Below are 16,342 nucleotides of genomic sequence, written 5' to 3' on the forward strand. Positions count from 1 at the left end.
CTCATTTTCTGAAGTCTCCCTTTAACATTCAGTTTATGTCTAGGCTTTGTTTTCTTTATCCCATTCTAATATAGTATGGCCTACTTGATAATTTTGGTTACCTGCCATTTTTTGCTACGTAATCTGTGATGAGAAATTCAAGTCATCTGGAGGAGCCTTTTCCTCATTCATTAATCCCCTGCCCCCCCCCAAAAGAACCCCTCAAATTAGCATCCACATTTTAAAAAGAGAGAAAGAAACAGTTACAGACATTTCTCTGATTTCCCAGCTGTAAAAACGGTATTGCTTATTTTCCAGATTTTGGAACATAACCTGTTACCTGATCTAATCCATGTATAAACTTATTCAGGCATTCATTTTGAGTATGAATAATGCCTCTTTGGTAATACCTTAGGTGACCAATAATTTTCTTCAAAAGTACTTCTCAAATGTTCATCTGCTAAAATTAAAGATACCTGTTTTTCTTTCACTCCTCACAATAAATATTGTTAAAATGCATGTTGTGTGCCAAACCCTGGATTTGATCTTGTGGTAGGGGATGATGAGACCATTTCTGCCATGGAACAGATAGAATTCCAGCAGGACAGACAGATCCCCAAACAATAAACTGTGAGAGGGTTACCTCCAAAACCATCCGCCCTTAGCAAATGTGCATTGGTGTTAGAATTTTTTTTTAATTTCAACTAAACAAAAATTAGATCGTTATCACATAATCTGTAGTAGGTAGTGATACATTCAACCAACCTGAGACATTTTTAAGCACGTGGTTAGTTCAAAATACTTTTGAGTTCTAGGGGGTTTTCATGAGAAGTTTTAGTTGAAATGTTGCATTTATGTAATATAAACTAAAGGTAGTTTAAATGCAAATATGAATTGTAATGAAAAAAACTAGGATCTTTGACAAATTATTAGTTCATGCTTTTTCTTAAGTTTTGTTCTAGACTAATGCTAAGATGCAAAGACATGCATTCCAAACACCTTTCTATCTCAGTCTCTGTCTCCTCTCACTCTCTCTCTCTCTCTCTCTGTCTCTCTCTCAAACTTTAAAAAATAAAATTTCTCTTATTAACTCACAACAGCAAGTTAAAACATTTGAAATGGAAGATATTTGGCTTTCTAGAAACATTATATAACAGGATGTGAAATGTCACCAGTAGGTCACAACAGGGTCGAATTGGCCTCAGGAAAATTTTATTCTTGTGCCCCACCAGACTTACCTGGAGCAAGGACGTAGCCTAGGGGCTATTTGACAGGAACTGGCAATGTTATTAAAATCCGTGGCACACAAAAATTGTTGCATTTTCTTTAATGGTTAGCTTTATTAACCATGTTGACCCATTCAACAAAACGTTAAAACCCCCAAAAAGAAGGCACTCAAAAGACAGATGAGGGGTGCCTGGGTGGCTCAGTTGGTTAAGCGCCCAACTTCGGCTCCGGTCATGATCTTGCGGTTTGTGAGTTCAAGCCCACACTGTGCTGACAGCGCAGAGCCTGGCGCCTGCTTTGGATTCTGTGTCTCCCTCTCCCTCTGCCCCGCCCTGCTCACGCTCTGTCTCTCTCTGTCTCTCAAAAATACATAAACATAAAAAAAAAAAAAAAAAGATGAGACAGGTAGCGATGATCCTTATATGTAGAGAGAGAAACAGAAGAAAATGGCAGGAGCTTTGGAAGCCTCCCTTTCCCAGCCTCTGGGCCTGTTGTGCAGACATGACCATCAGTATCCTATCTGCACATCTATCAGTATCCATTAGAGCCAATTCCTTCTGACCAACCTGTTTACATCTACCTGCCTGCACCTGTATCCTTCCTATGATTGCTTGTTCCCTGTCTGCTGGGCTCTACTGTTCTTCTCTGGAGCAGGAATACATGTGTCCTGAGTCTCCCTCATCTCCCTGCAGGGTCCCCAGGCCCAGCAGTCTCTGGGTACAGGGGTACAGACACTGAGTAGTGACCGGTCTCTGTTCACAATATCCTGTTATAAGATGGCGTGTCAGCAAATTTTAAATCACTTCTGCAAAGATGCTGCTAATGGCAGATCTACCTGACACCAAATGTAGTCATTTGTTATCAGCATCATTGTTTTACTCCATTTTGCATTCAGGTAATTGGGGTTGCATGAGAGATAGGGCCACCATCCGTGACAAAATGTATTTCTCCCATACACCCTTAGCATGTACTAACTGGGCCTGGCGATAGTCATCTTAAACTTACACCAACCCTTCTCCCTGGAGTATTTCCTTACTAGTTTAATTTACGACCTCTCAAATGGAAGTGCTATAAATGAAAATCTGTATGGATTGACTGATCCTTACCTGGGTCCTGCTGCATTATTAGGGACATTTGCTGTGGAATGTCAACTCTTCATATATATCACTGGACATTCAGGTCTGGCATAATGCATCATGAAATTGTATAGATTTTTAAAGTATGGCTCAGTGACGCTAGAAACCAGAACAGACAATTCTCAGGGCTTTGTCTGGGCAACCTTTGGTTACAGACTTAAGAACTCATCCGGTTTGTTCAGCTCTGGCCCTGCTGTCTCCTGTCTTGGCCAAATTTGGGCGAGCTGAAGAACAGTCCACCCACTCCAATCATACAACTCAATGATTTTTATTTTTTAGTTAAATCCACCAGGTTGTGCAACCCTCAGCATATATCAATTTTAGAACATTTTCCTCTCCTCAGTGAGATCCCATATGCTCATTTAACATTACTTCCTGCCCCCTAACTGTCCCAGGCATCACTATTCTACTTTCTGTCTCTATAAATTTGCCTTTTCTGGACTGTTTCTATGAATGAAATCAAATAAGATGTAGTCTCTTGGGTATATTTTCTTCCACTTAGCATACATAATGTTCCAACGTTCATCCAAGTCCTAGCATGAATCAGTTCATTCCTTTTTATTGCTAAACAATACTCCATTGCATGGAAATACCACATTCAGCAGTTGACAGACAGGTTGTTTCCATTTTGGGATTATTGTGAATAATGTTGCTAACAACAGTCATGGGTAAGTCATTGTGTGGACATATGTTTTCATCTCTCTTTGGTAGATACTTTTTTTTTTAATGTCTATTTATTTATTTTAAGGGAGAGACAGAGTGTACGCAGGGGAGAGAGAGAGAGAGAGAGAGAGAATCCCAAGCAGGCTCTGCATTGTCAGCGCAGAGCCCAACATGGGGCTCAATCCCACAAACTGTGAGATCATGACTTGAGTTGAAATCAAGAGACAGACACTTAACTGACTGAGCCACCCAGGAACCTCTCTCTTTGGTAGGTATCTTTATTAAACAGTGGAATTGCTGGGTCATAGGACAAATTTTTGTTTAAACTGCCAAGGTGTTTTCAAAGTTGCTGTAACATTTTATGTCCCTACCAACAACGGACAAGTTTCTTATTTCTCCACAACCTTGACAACATCTGTTGTTATGTGTCTTTTTTATAGCCATTCTACTAGGTGTGAACTGGTATCTCATTGTGGTTTTGCTTTGTGGTTTCCTAAAGACTGCCATGCTGAGAATCTTTTTGTGCACTTATTCACAATTCACAGATCTTCTTTAGTAAAATGTCTTTAAAATTTAAATCCTTTGTCCATTTTATTTGGTGGGCTTCCTTGTCTTATTATTAAAATATAAGGAATCTGTTTATATTCTAGACACAAGTCATTTACCAGAAACATGTTTTGCAGATATTTTCTCCCAATCTGCTACTTGTCTTCATTTCAGAGTAATGTTTTTTGAAGTGTGAAAGTTTTTAATTTTGATGAGATCAACGTTGTCATTTTTTAAAAATATACCGTACTTTTGGTATCATATGTAAGAAGTCTTGGCCTAATTTAAAGGCTTGAAGGTTTTCCCCTATGTCTTCTTCTAAAAGTTTTATTGTTTTAGCTCTTCTATTTAATTCTGTGATTCATTTTGCATTAATTTTTGTGTGTGGTGTGAGTTAAGGGTTTAAGTTCATCTTTACATGTGGATATCCAATTGTCCCAGAACCATTTGTTTAAAAGCAGTAGATTTGTCTTGGCACTTTTGTTGAAAATAAATTGACTATAAATGTGAAGAGCTTTTTTTCTGGACAGTCAGCTCTGTTCTATGGATCCACATGTCTGTCCTTTTATGAGAACCTTGTTTTCACTAATTACAGCTTTATAGCAAGTTTTGAAATTAGGAAGTTAAAGTGCTTCAAATTTGTTCTCCTTTCTTTAGGATTATTTTGACCATTCATGGTCTTTTATAATTCCGTATATATTTTAGGATCATTTTGGCAAGTTCTGCATGTGGCATTTTGATAGGGGTTACATGCAATCTATTCAACTTGGGTACAATAATCGTCTTAACACCACCAAGTCTGCTAATCCATGAACACGAAATATCTCTTCATTTATTTAGATCTTTTTTAATTTCTCTCAGCAAGGTTTTATAATTAACAGTGTGTATGTCTTACACTTCTTTTATTAAATTTATTCATAAGTATTTTATTCTTTTTGATACTATTGTGAAAAGGATTATATTCTTAATTTATTCTTTAGATTATTCATTCATTGTTCATCTATAGAAATAGAATTGATTTTTGTATCTGGTACCCTGCAGCTTACTGTTCTTATGTATTAGTTCTAATAGAGTTTTTGTGGGGTCCATGGGATTTTCTACACAGAGGGTCATGTCATCTGCAAGAAAAAGACAGTTTTACTTACTCCTTTCCAATGTGGATTCCTTTTTCCTTCTTTTCCTTGTCTGATTGCATGGCCCTCTTGAAGCTGATGCTGCTGATGTGGGACACAGTTGAGAGACTCCTTGTGGCCACAAATTACTGCCATGCTGTTTAGTGGCCTGGGGGATAGCAGCAGTGAATCAACACAGCCTTTAAACTTTACGGGGCACAGAGGGTAAAGCCCATGTTCATTTTGTCAGAGGCCTGTCACATAGGCCTATGTAGCCAGGAAGCACATAAAGTGTGTGGGGCCTCTAGAGTCCCGAGTTTGGGATCTCCTGGTTCTGAGACCCCACTGAAGGTTTTAAGTATTTTATTTCTATATCATTCCTTCAAACACACATGGCAGCAGGTTCTGACTGCCTAGGCCCCAAATGGTGGTCCTAAATTGTTTTAATAAAATTCATTTTATATTTTCCCTTATTGAAACATCAGGAACCTTAGAAATAAGGTTATGCTTTGAATATGCTTATGCTTATGTTTAGAAATAAAGCATAGAGGAATTTGGGAAACAGAGCGTGCCAGACTGTAGGGCCTCTGGTTTTAGATATATTCTCCCCAAACTCTCCCCAAACTGAATGTAGAGCCTCAGGTCTGAGATATATATATATATATATATATATATATTATATATATATATATATATATATGTATTTTAGCACAGCAAAATGTATAGAGATGAGGAATAGGAGGTTAGTCCTCTCAAAGGAGACTACTTTTCATGGGAACCAAGAAGCTTCAGAGAATATTAAGCTGCCTTCAGGGTGGTAAATTACAATGTCTGACAGGGGAACACTTTATTTTTTTAAATTATTTGTTTACTGTTTATTTTTGAGAAAGAGACAGAGCATGAGCAGGGGAGGGGCAGAGAGAGAGGGAGACACAGAATCTGAAGCAGGCTCCAGGCTGTGAGGGCTCGAACTCATGAACTGTGAGATCATGACCTGAGCCGAAGTCGGACACTGAACCAATGAATCACGCAGGCGCCCCAGGAGTACACTTTAAAGAAAGAATATTCAATTCTATAATTTGAATTTTGTTTTCTAAACGTGAACTTCTTTTGCTGCAATATAAACAAAGTAAATTCAACAAAGTCATCTTTGTTACTGAAAACTGCAGAAGATACACTGAGTCTCAAAGGAAACATGGAATTTGGGGGCTTCTGCAGTTCAGCTAGTAGAGACAATCCTACAGCTTCACACACAGAAGGGCCTGTAGGTCAAATGGTGGCCCCATTTCAAACATCTTAGATATTCAGAGGCACAGTATTCTAAACCTTGGTGTCTAAATCTGCACTGTGCCAAGCACTTGCATGGCTGCTTTATGTGTTAATTACAATGATAATAGTTAATAACCCTGATGTTTTGTGTGTGCCATTGTTCTAAGCACCTTGTATAGTGACATTTAATTCTCAGAACAAGCAGGCAATAGTGTCTCCGTTTTACAGAGAAGAAGCTGAGGCTCAGAGAAGTTAAATAACCTACCTGAGACCTCACGGCTATTAAATGGCACAACAGAATTTGAAAGCAGGCCATCTGGTTCAGGGTTCATGCAACTAATCACGAGGCTATTGCCACTTCTCAAGCTTTATTTCATCTCAGCAGTTCATTTTCACAATAGCCCCTCCCTTCTCATGTGATAAACTGAAACTTGGGGTATTAAAAGTCACTTGCCAGAATGCAGTTACTAAGTGGCAGAATAGGCCCTGATGGGGCCGAAACCAATTTCTTCTATTGCACAATGCTGCCACCTAGTGGTAAAATATGGAAACTTCCTTACACGTTCATACCCTATCCATTTCCAAAGGACTTCAAGGTTTCTTTAAAATTTCAGAAGACAGAAACCCTGCAAAATCCTCAAAGTATTAAAATAAGAGTGAAAACACAACTAGATAATAATGGAGGTATTACTGAAGCAGTATCTTTGCACTGAGAACAGACTGGACTTTGAGTTTCCTAGCAGCTAAGGCAAAGAAGGAAATTTACGTGTTTCATTGCTCCTATTGCCCAAAAAAGTAGATCAATCACAAATTTATCTTGGACCTCATCAGTAATTCAGCAAAAACAGTACTAAAAACCACCCTCCACCCTGCATGTGGGGTGCCTGAGTGGCTCAGTCAGTTGAGTGTCCAACTTCAGCTCGGGTCATGATCTCGCGGTTCATGGGTTCAAGCCCCACATCAGGGTCTGTGCTGACAGCCCAGAGCTTGGAGTCTGCTTTGGATTCTGTGTCTCCATCTCTCTCTGCCCCTCCCCTGCTCTCTCTCTCAAAAAAAAAAAAATCACTTGGAAAAGTTAACCTAGAGTCTCAGTGTAACAGGCATGCCTGATTTTTACATAGCAGCCCTGCCCTGGACAATGGCTCCCAGGATGGGATGCCCTGAGAAGGCTTAGGCAAACTGTATCCACTGGGGCTTTCAGCTCCAGTCTCCCACATTTCAATACTTTAGGCTTAGTTATGTTCAAGCAGCACCGTGGACCTGACACCCTGGTTAGGACTTTGGAGGATGGCAGTGATGTTGCTCAGTTGTGCCCTGGGCTCTCAGAGTTGGACTCCCAAGCTGCACAGTTCAGTAAGGTGGCCATGAGCCACATACAGCTGCTGAGCATTTGAAATGTGGTTAGACTGAACAGAGATGTCCTGTAAATATAAAATCCACACCACATTTCACACTGAAAAAGATAAAATATTTCATTAATAATTTTATACCCATTACATTTTGAAATAAATTATTTCATATTGGGTTAAATAAAACATGCTGTTAAAGTTAATTTCACTTCTTTTTAAATTTTTAAATGTATCTTCTAAAAAGCTTCAAATTACCTACGTGGCTGGCATTGTATTTCTGTGAAACAGAGCAGGTCCAGACCATTTACCCTCCTCTTCCTGGCTCCTACCAGAAACCAGGCAGACGAGGCACTGGAGCTGTCCTGTGCAATGCCCAGGACCCCTAAGAATTTTCTGTGCCATCAAGGGGAGGAAATTTGTCCTTGTCCTCCAAACACAAGGTGGTTCCAGAAGGGGATTTTCAAGACCCTGATAGCAACCACAACAAAGCTGGGTTAGAGTTAGAGAATCTGGCTAAAATGTCCAGTTCTTCCACACACCTTTGCTCTGTCATTTGGGGCATCTGGTTCTCTGTATGTGCCTGCGCAGTCCTGGGGGTGGAGGGTGTTGCCAGCAATGAGAAAGGGGGAAGGGGAAAGCAGGTTTGTTTTTTCCAGAGTCCAGAATGAACAATCCTGTGTACCTTAAGTGGGTCTCTCTTTTGTAAAGACTGGTTCCCCAGTCTCCAGGTGTATATTGCTCAGTCCTCTGCAGGGTCTAGTTCGGGGGGCCAGGGTTTGCACAGTACCAGCTGAGGCAGGCTCTGATTTGCTGTTACATCAGTTATAACTTTCAGAGGCCAATCTCTGCAAATTTCCTTTGGATTTTAAAAAGTCTGGAGGTGGGCAGATTCCAGCACACAACTTTTGTAAACTATCGAAGTCCCAAGTGCAGACATTTTCAACCATGCAGGAACTGCAAGTCCCCAGTCATGAGCTCATCATTGTTGTGATTCCAGCTTTTTCTGCATCATGTGTTACAATACTGAGAGTCAATTTCCCAGAAGTTTTAGTAGCTTTTCTCTGTCCCCGCCAATTATGTGAAAAGCAAACTCTCACATTCGCATCAAGTGAATGTCATCAGATCCCAGTGCACTATGTTTGCATAATTAGCAAAAGAAACAAAATTCTTTTAGAGACTTGTTGGAGCACAACAGATCACAGATGTGGGACTCTTTTCGCAAATTCTAAAAGATGGATGGCACCAGGCTCTTCTGTGTATCCTGAGCACACCGGCCAACCTGTGAAGGCAACTTGTCTGCAACGGCTTTTTCAAACTTTCTGGTTTACTTCTTGTGCATCTAAGGTTGCACATCAGCTCTTAAGGAAGATTTGCGTAGGAATGGGGCCCGTTCGAATGATCAGAGGGCTGTGTGTGCTGCCCACATAATTCTTTCTTAAATATGAGTCACCACATCAGAGGTGCATGAGGCCTTCCCCTGGGGCTCAAAGCTGGGAAGGGAGCGATGAGAAGCCCCCCTCTGAGACACACAGGACTCACGGTGGGGTGGGGCTTTGGCCCTCTGGTGAGTCGGAATTTCAGTGGGTAGATTTGAAAGCTTGTAGTATAAGTCTTTTTGACCAGGAGGGTGCTCAGTACGTCCCGTGGATGGATGAAGGAAGCCCTCTGTCCTGTTGCCTGTTACTCTGGGCCATTTCTTTTGAGCTGCCCTTAACTTTTCAGGGAAGCCCTGGAGGGGGCTTGTACCTCGCCCAGGCTAAATCTGTCACGGGAAGGTCATGTCCTTGGGGCAAAGGAACCTTGGGACGCAGGGGTGGGAGCTGTGACACCCGGCAGCCCTGCCGTCAGGGGAACGCTCCTCACGGTGCCGGGGGCTATCTTAAGAGATCTTTCAAGTGCCTTCCACTTGGAGAGGGGTTCCAGGGGCCCTGAGCCAGGGGTGGCGGCTTTCCGGGACCTGCGTTCCCAGGTATGGCCACAAGGGGGCTCAAGGCTCCCTCTCAGGAGCAGCTTCATTTTAGGCCTGGATGGGGAGAGGAGGGAGAAAGGCGTAGCAGGATTAGAGGAGGCGGGGTGGAGAGGATGAGTTGGGTTCCAAGTTCACGGGAGCCCTTTCTGAGGGCGGGATCTTTCCTTGAGCATCTGAGGGGCCAGGCCACTGCGCCGGAGTTCTCTTCCGGCTTTGTTTCCAAGGATGGCAAACACACGCCGGTGGGGAGTGCTCTGCGGCCAGAGCGTGGAACATTCCTCCTTTACCCTTCAAGGTCTTCCAACTGAATTAAGAATTAAATTTACGTGAAACATTAACTGGAGAAAAAAAAAAAAAAACCCACCAGGTTTATATGTGTGCATGGAGGCCTGGTAATGAAACTGGGACCCAAAGAAATGAGCAAGGCAGGCAGTTTTTATACCTTTTAGAACAATTGATAATAAAGTTGTGAGGGATTGACAGGAGAAAGAAAACAGGTGTTTGAGAGCTTTAATTAGTAAGGAGTTTTAGGTGGAATTTGGGCCGAGGTAGTAAACAGATTAGTGAAAAGTGACAAGGTTTGTTTCTACAGCTTTCTTGGCTTTAAAGTTCCTACCTGGGAGCTCCTGGCTGGCTGGGTCAGAAGAGCATGGGATGCAACCTCAGGGTTGTGAGTTGGAGCCCCACACTGAGTGTCAGAGGTTGCTTAAAAATAAAGTCTTAAAAAAAACAAAATCTTGAAAAAGTTTTTTTAAAGTTCCTATCTGAGGATAAGGATATCTTTTTACTTCTTAGCATGGGGAGGGTACCTTTCATGTGGAAGATTTGCTTCCTGCTTTCAGGGGAACAGAGGAGGGATTCAGTGTCGTTGAATCTGCTGTTTCCCAAGTAGCTTCAGTTCAAAATAATCACTATGCCATTGGGGTACATTTTGGGCCGCCTGCCCTTGGCCTCTACAGGCACCGGACCCGCAGTGCAGCTCAGAGTTCTGGCCTGTAATCCAGAAACCATGATGGCAGCGCCCTCCTTGCCGGACTGTTGAGAGATGAATGGTTGCACTAGCTAATAAGACATGCTTAGTCCTTCTCTAGTGCAGGGAGGATGCAAGGGGTCTGCTTCAGAGCAGAAGTTGCTGGCTGGGGAGGGGGTCCTCCAGGCGGCGTGGGCTGGGCTCTGACGAGGATCGAGAACCACAGCCAGGCACGGGGCTCCATCAGGGACCTTCTGCAGTCTTGGCTCTGCTGGCCACATCCCCCAGGGCATGGGCCTGTCTGTGTGAAGTTAGTAGGTCCCAAGGCTGTGTAGCTGGGGAGCCTCCACGGTGAGACAAATGGGCTGGCTGCGCAGTGGACACCTGAAACAGGGGTTTCTGAGCTTCAGTCCCGCCCCAAGTGATGTAGGGAATCTGCCCCCAGACTCTCACAGGAGAGGCTGGGGCCCACACAACGACAGCTCCGGCACCCAGTACTTCCTACAGGCTGGCACTCTATGCCTACAGTGATACCTCACTTAACCCTACCATTGCCCAGGGACGCAGGCGCTCCTGGTCCCCGTTTCACAGTTGAGGAAGTAGAAGCACAGTGAGCTTTGAAAACTCTTGCCCACAGCTGCCCGACTGTAGCGGGTGCTGCAGGGACCTTAACCACTGCAGTGTGCCTCTCAGGACAGGGACTCACCCCAGGGTTGAATCCCTGTTCTCCCAGTAGCCAGCAGCCACTCAGGTTTCCTACCTGCGGTCAGCATCCTTGTCTAACACCGCCTACACCTTCCATCACTGTTGGGGTGAAATGAGTTTCTTGACAGTCAGATAGGGCAGGTCCAAGCCCAGAGTAGACCTTCAGGAAGTTGTTTTTCCAGTGAGCCCGCAGGCAGCTTGCCAAGAGCTCACGGACTCAGGGCACGGAGTTCCAGGGAGGTGTCTCTTAACTCCCAGAGAATTTTTCTGTGTTTTAGAAGTGAAAGTTCTGGAGTTCATTTATTCAACAAATATTTATAAGGTATTTATGTTAGATCCCGTTCTGGGTGTTAGGGGTGCACCAGCGTGGCAGGGGGCAAAAACACAAATCCCTACCTTCATGAAGCTTGCATTCTGGTGGGAAAGAGAGAAAACAAGTACAATAAATAGACCTTTCCATGGTGATGTGTGCTACAGAGGAGAAGCAGGACAGGAGAGGAACGCGTGTGTGATTGGGAGGTCAGGGAAGGCTCCACTGAGAAGGTGCCATTTTACTTGATCCCCGAGGACTGTGCAGTGGTGAGCCAGCGACTGCATCCTCTGACCCGAGGCTGCAGGTGCTGGAGAAGCACCGTTTATTAGCCCTGGTACAGGATACATAAGGAGGGGTCCCCAGGATCCTCAGCACTGCATCTGTAGGAAAATGATGGGTCACGATCTCGAAGGCCCCAGAGGCAGCAGTTCTTGCAAAAACAAGGCCAGGGATGTGGAGACAAGAAACTCTACAAAAAGTGAATGTCTCTGAGACCAGTAGCTGGCTATAATTGTTTTATTTGACTCTTTGATGCTCAGAATTTAAAACTTTGCATAGCAGGCAGAGATGCTTGAGTTTGACCTTCAAAAAGTGTTTCATTTAAAAGCATTAGAAGTTCTGCCAGCTATTGTGCTGAGGAGGCAGCTACGAGGCCCTCAGACAGGAGTGTGTGCCCCCAGGGTCCTGCTTCAGGAACTCCTTAGGTCTCTGGTGGATGCACCTGTAAGAGGTCAGCCTGTGGTGGCCCCAAAAGGGCTCCCTGCCAGCACTGTTCTCGCCATCTCCTTGAGAGGTGGCTACGTAGACCAGCCCTACATGTGACTGCAGTCTGGGCGTCCAGTCCTCTGTTGACCGCCCAGAGGTTGGTCATCTTGTCCTCATTTGGCCCAGCTCTAGGGCTGACAGTTTGACCACCAGTGAGGTCCCCTCAGGCCCAGGAAAACCTGGTCACCCTGCCGCCCAGTGACCTTGGGAGACCTGCCACCCTCCTGGGCCTCTGCCTGCCTCCCCATCTTTGACCCCTGGACAACCTCTGATGGCCTGTGGAATGAAGTTGCATTCCTACAAAGGCTGAGAATTTGGCTGACAGCCTAACCTGTGCCCCAGGCTCGGAGGGTCCCCCAAGCCTCACTCCAGACTGGAGTCGTGGGTATGTGATTTAGAGTGATGTGGTCTGAAAGACCAGTTCAAACCTATTGTGTGACCTTGAGCAAGTTACTTAACCTCTCTGGGCCTCAATAGTGCTGTAATAGTAACAAGAATAAAGTGAACAGAAAGGAGGGCTCAGGAAATGTCCTGGACCCCATCTGCCTCCCTTTCCCCTACTATCGGACAATGTCTCTGGGCCTTGCATTGCTGTGTCTCTGCAGGTAACTTTCACCCTTTACCCTTCCTCCAGAACCTCCTCCTCCCAGTTCTCATTCCAGGGCTCTGCTCGGGGAAGCCCCCCTCTCTGATGGGCACCCAGTGCCGGGGCCTGCCCCTGGCTTCCCCTCGGCCTCACTCTGCCACATGGCAGACCAGCTGCCAGGCTGTAGACCAGCCCGTCATGGTGGACTTTCCAGCGTCCATATTGTGAAGTTCCTATGGCGTTTTCCTCCAATTCTATAAGCTCCAGAAACTTCCTAGGTTTTCCTTTCCCAGGCTGACATCAAAGGCCTCCCCCACCTCACTGCCTGCAGCACTGGAATGAGGGCATAGCGCCTGGTTTTTATAAGCAGGAACCAGCTTCACCCGTGTGGTATCAGCATGGGTGGCCTCTGAGCTGCCCAGAAGGCCCTTCCTCCATGCTGACTGCCTGCTTCACCCACCTGGGGACTCACGCGCCCTGTGGGGTCCACGCATATTGTTAGATGTGAGCAGACCAAGGCTTCTGGACTGTGAAGATTAGGAGATGGAGCCTTGGGGTGTATGTGGGAGTGTGTGCGTGTGTTTTTTTTCTATGTGTGTTTACATGTTTTCTGTATGTGTTCTGTGTTAGTATTCATATGTGTTTCTGTGTATGAGTGTTTATGCATGTACATGTGTCGTTTTGTGTGTATGCATATGTTTCTGTGTGTGTATTTTTAAGTGTTATTGTGTATGCACCTGTGTTCTCTCTGTGTACACATGATATACATGCATGTATGAGCCTAGGCCCTCAGCAGGGGCACAGTGTGTCAGGCGCTGTTCATCATTTTGCCTGAGGTCAGGAGCTTCTCAGCCTCAGGGTTCCCACCTGCCTGTCTTGGCCTGAGGACTAAATGGGGTGGAGGGCACCCAGCCCCAGTGCCAATGCTGCTGGCTGCTCTGTCCTTTCCAGAACCTCAGTGTGAAGGGTGGGGGCAAGGGTGGGACACAGAGCCAGCACTCAGGCTGAACTGACCCACTTCGGTGCCCATTCATGTGGCATCGGCACCCACTTGTCCACTGCTGGAAGCAAAAGGAGAGAAAAGAATACTAAGCCCACCCCAGCCCTCCCTCCCTGTGCCAAGTAGGATAAAGGGGCAAGGATCTGGTCTGGCCCTTAAGCCTGGCACTGGGACATCTAGTCCCATGCAGCAACTTCTGGGCTTCTTCTCTGGCCCTTAGTCTGGGTGGCTTTCTGCCACTCAGCCCTTAGCCCCCCAGTCAGGAATAGCCCTTGTCTTATTTTCTGTTGGCTTGAGGACAGGGGCAGAGCCTGTCTGGGCAGCCAGAGTGCCAGCTTGGAAGGGAGACAGTGCCAGGTTTTGAGTACCATACTGTCTTGATGATTGCAGCTTTGTAATACATCTTGAAGTCTGGGATTGTGACGCCTCCTGCTTTTGTTTTCTTTTGCAAGATTGCTTTGGCTGTTCGTGGTCTTTTCTGGTTCCATACAAATTTTAGCATTGTTTCTTCCAGTTCTGTGAAGAATGCTGGTGTTATTTTGATAGGGATTGCATTGAATATGTAGATTTCTTTGGGTAGTATCGACATTTTAATATTTGTTCTTCCTATCCAGGAGCATGGAACATTTTTCCATTTTTTTGTGTCTTCTTCAATTTCTTTCATAAGCTTTCCATAGTTTTCAGTGTATAGATTTTTCACCTCTTTGGTGAGATTTATTCCTAGGTATTTTATGGTTTTTGGTGCAATCGTAAATGGGATCGATTCCTTGATTTCTCTTTCTGTTGCTTCATTGTTGGTGTATAGGAATGCAACCGATTTCTGTGCGTTGATTTTATATCCTGCAATTTTGCTGAATTCATGAATCAATCTAGCAGTTTTTTGGTGGAAGCTTTTGGGTTTTCCATATAGAGTATCATGTCATCTGCGAAGAGTGAAAGTTTGACCTCCTCCTGGCCAATTTGGATGCCTTTTATTTCTTAGTGTTGTCTGATAGCTGAGGCTAAGACTTACAATACTATGTTGAATAACAGTGGTGAGAGTGGACAACCCTGTCTTGTTCCTAACCTTAGGGAGAAAACTCTCAGTTTTTCTCCATTGAGGATGATATTAGCATTGGTTTTTTCATATATGGCTTTTATGATCCTTCTATCCCTACTTTCTTGAGGGTTTTTATCAAGAAAGGATGCTGTATTTTGTCAAATGCTTCTCTGCATCTATTGAGAGGATCATATGGTTCTTGTCCTTTCTTTTATTGATGTGATGAATCACATTGATTGTTGTACAGTTATTGAACCAGCCCTGCATCCCAGGTATAAATCCCACTGGTCGTGGTGAATAATTTTTTTAATGTATTGTTGGATCCGGTTGGCTAGTATCTTGTTGAGGATTTTTGCATCCATGTTCATCAGGGAAATTGGTCTATAGTTCTCCTTTTTAGTGGGGTCCCTGTCTGGTTTCGGAATCAAGGTAATACTGGCCTCATAGAGTTTGGAACTTTTCCTTCCATTTCTATTTTTTGGAACAGTGTCAAGAGAATAGGTGTTAACTCTTCCTTAAATGTTTGGTAGAATTCCCCTGGAAAGCCATCTGGCCCTGGACACTGTTTACACTGGTTTTTTTTTTTTTTTTTTTTTGAGACATTTTTGATTACTAATTCGATTTCTTTCATGGTTATGGGTCTGTTCAAATTTTCTATTTCTTCCTGTTTCAGTTTTGGTTGTGTATATGTTTCTAGGAATTTGTGCATATTTATTGGCATATAATTGCTCATAATATTCTGTTATTATTTTTTGTATTTCTGCTGTATTGGTTGTGATCTGTCCTCTTTCATTCTTGATTTTATTTATTTGGGTCCTTTCCTTTTTCTTTTTGATCAAACTGGCTAGGGGTTTATCAATTTTGTTAATTCTTTCAAGAACCAGCTTCTGGTTTCATTGATCTGTTCTACTGGGTTTTGTTGTTGTTGTTGTTGTTGTTGTTGTTGTTCTTTGGGTTTCAATAGCATTAATTTCTGCTCTAATCTTTATTATTTCCTCTCTTCTGCTGTTTTTGGGTTTTATTTGCTGTTGTTTTTCAAGCTCTTTAAGGTGTAAGGTTAGGTTGTGTATCTGAGATCTTTCTTCCTTCTTTAGGAAGGCCTGAGTTGCTATATACTTTCCTCTTATGACTGCCTTTGCTATGTCCCAGAGGTTTTGGGTTGTGGTGTTATCATTTTCATTGGTTTCCATGTACTTTTTAATTTCCTCTTTAACTGCTTGGTTAGCCCATTCGTTCTTTAGTAGGATGTTCTTTAGTCTCCAAGTATTTGTTACTTTCCAAGTTTTTTCTTGTGGTTGATTTCGAGTTTCATAGTGTTGTGGTCTGAAAATATGCACAGTATGATCTAGATCTTTTTGTACTTGTTGAGGGCTGATTTGTGTCCCAGTATGTGGTCTATTCTGGAGGACATTCCATGTGCACTGGAGAAGAATGTATATTCCACTGCTTTAGGATGAAATGTTCTGAATATATCTGTTAAGTCCATCTGGTCCAGTGTGTCATTCAAAGCCATTGTTTCCTTGCTGATTTTCTGATTAGATGATTTGTCCATTGTTGTAAGTGGGGTACTGAAGTCCCCTACTATTATGGTATTATTATCAATGAGTTTCTGTATGTTTGTGATTAATTGATTTATATATTTGGGTTCTTCCATATTTGGAGCATAAATGTGTACAATTGTTAGATCTTCTTGGTGGATAGACCCCTTATTTAT

Source organism: Acinonyx jubatus, chromosome D2 (assembly GCF_027475565.1).
Source record: "Acinonyx jubatus isolate Ajub_Pintada_27869175 chromosome D2, VMU_Ajub_asm_v1.0, whole genome shotgun sequence".
NCBI classification, from domain to species: domain Eukaryota; kingdom Metazoa; phylum Chordata; class Mammalia; order Carnivora; family Felidae; genus Acinonyx; species Acinonyx jubatus.